Source organism: Bison bison, unplaced genomic scaffold (assembly GCF_000754665.1).
Source record: "Bison bison bison isolate TAMUID 2011002044 unplaced genomic scaffold, Bison_UMD1.0 scf7180017864503, whole genome shotgun sequence".
NCBI lineage: Eukaryota > Metazoa > Chordata > Mammalia > Artiodactyla > Bovidae > Bison > Bison bison.
In genome coordinates, this window is record NW_011495061.1 from 4,507,051 (window position 1) to 4,509,401 (window position 2,351).

Genomic DNA, 2,351 nt, shown 5'->3' on the forward strand with positions numbered 1-2,351 from the left:
TGTGAGATTTCTAACTGGAGACTTCCCGGATAACTGGAACTATAGACCTGGATCTTGGGAGACAGATCTTTCTACAAATAAAGCTTGGAAAGGGATTTTAGAATAAACATTGGATAAATAAAAGAATATAACTGAGTTCCCAGAGACTGAGGTTGAATCATTCTTCTTTTGTGTAAAGGGACAAAAGAATCCTGTACAGCACCATACTTACAGCTAGGCAGAGGGGGAAATTATTATGAATAAGTGTAATGAATAACCAAAGAAAACCAAGAATGTATAGAATGAAAATATTTTTTTAAAATGAATGTTCAAATATCCCTCAACAGAAACAATTCTCAGAGGACATGAAGTTTAGAAACCTCACCAGTGTGACAGAGTTCATCCTTTGGGAGTTAACAGAGGATCCTACACTTTGTGTCTTTTTGGTGATATTTCTAGGAATCTATGGGAAATAGATGGGAAAACAGTGGAAACTGTGTCAGACTTTATTTTTTGGGGCTCGCTCCAAAATCACTGCAGATGGTGACTGCAGCCATGAAATTAAAAGATGCTTACACCTTGGAAGGAAAGTTATGACCAACCTAGATAGCATATTCAAAAGCAGAGACATTACTTTGCCAACAAAGGTCCATCTAGTCAAGGCTATGGTTTTTCCTGTGGTCATGTATGGATGTGAGAGTTGGACTGTGAAGAAGGCTGAGCGCTGAAGAATTGATGCTTTTGAACTGTGGTGTGGGAGACTTTTGAGAGTCCCTTGGCTGCAAGGAGATCCAACCAGTCCATTCTGAAGGAGATCAGCCCTGGGATTTCTTTGGAAGGAATGATGCTAAAGCTGAAACTCCAGTACTTTGGCCACCTCATGCGAAGAATTGACTCATTGGAAAAGACTCTGATGCTGGGAGGGATTGGGGGCAGGAGGAGAAGGGGACAACAGAGGATGAGATGGCTGGATGGCATCACTGATTCGATGGACATGAGTCTGTGGTGATGAACAGGGAGGCCTGGCGTGCTGCGATTCATGGGGTCGCAAAGAGTCGGACACGACTGAGCGATTGAACTGAATTGAACTGATGCTGTCACCTTAGTAGGCAATATCAGCATAATTATTTTAATAAGGAACTGTTTCCAGCTTCACACTCCAATGTACCTCTTCCTCAGTCATTTGGCTTTTGTGGACAGTGGGTGTACCACATCTGTCACACCTATGATGCTTATAGGATTCCTGAAACAAGGAGTGACCTTCACTGCTGCTGGCTGTGAAGCCCAACTGTGTTTTGTGGTCATGTTTGGGACAGCTTAGTGCTTCCTAATGGCTGCCATGGCCTATGACCGATATGTGGCCATCTGCTTGCCCCTGCTCTACTCCACCCACATGTCCCCCAGAGTCTGTGTTCTCTTGGTTGGGGTATCCTACCTGCATGGGTGTGTCAATGCTTGTACATTTGCTAGTTGCTTACTGACTCTGTCTTTCTGTGGGCCAACACAGGTAGACCACTTTTTCTGTGACTTCTCCCCTTTGTTGAAACTTTCCTGCTCAGATGTCTCCATCATTGAAATTATCCCTTCCATGTCCTCTGGACCTATCATTGTGGTCACAGTGTCTGTCATAGCTCTCTCTTACATCTGCATCCTCAACACCATCCTGAAGATGCGCTCCACTGAAGGGAGACACAAGGCCTTCTCCACCTGCACCTCTCACCTCACTGCAGTCACTCTCTACTATGGAACAATTACCTTCATTTATGTGATGCCCAAATCCAGCTACTCAACTGAGCAGAACAGGGTAGTGTTTGTGTTCTACACAGGGGTGATCCCCAGATTGAACCCCCTCATTGACAGTCTGAGGAACAGAGATGTAAAGGAGGCCCTGAGAAAGGCAAGTGTCAGAATATATTCTTAGGATTTGTTCTTAACATTTCTGATGACCTATAAACCTTTGTTTACCAATAGCACACTTAGAACCTATCAAATACTGATTTACTGTTTGCTTAAAATGAAATCATAATACTTCTTATTCTCCCTTATATGCACTTATAAACCAGTTGGTAGATATCTTGGAATTAGTAATAATGATAGCAATTATTTTCACTATTACATATTAACTTGTAGATGCCTAGGACTTTAATTTACTTAGCAAACAGTAAGTTCTACTTATAATATACCAGACCCTATTCTAGCACAATGGTATGTTAGCTGGCTTATTTCTCATAAAAATCCTATAATGATAGTTCTGTTATTTCCATTTGACAAATAAATTATCTGGCACACAGAGACATTAAATAGATTGCCCAGACTGATGCAGCTAGGAAGCTGTGCAATCAGTCTCTGAATCCAGAAAGCCTGAGTCTAAA

General features: G+C 42.0%; 1 pseudogene; it reads left to right on the forward strand.

The window, feature by feature from the left end:
* The first annotated feature begins 344 nt into the window (after positions 1-344).
* On the forward strand, positions 345-1,900 carry LOC104980533 (annotated as a pseudogene).
* The last annotated feature ends 451 nt before the right edge of the window (positions 1,901-2,351 follow it).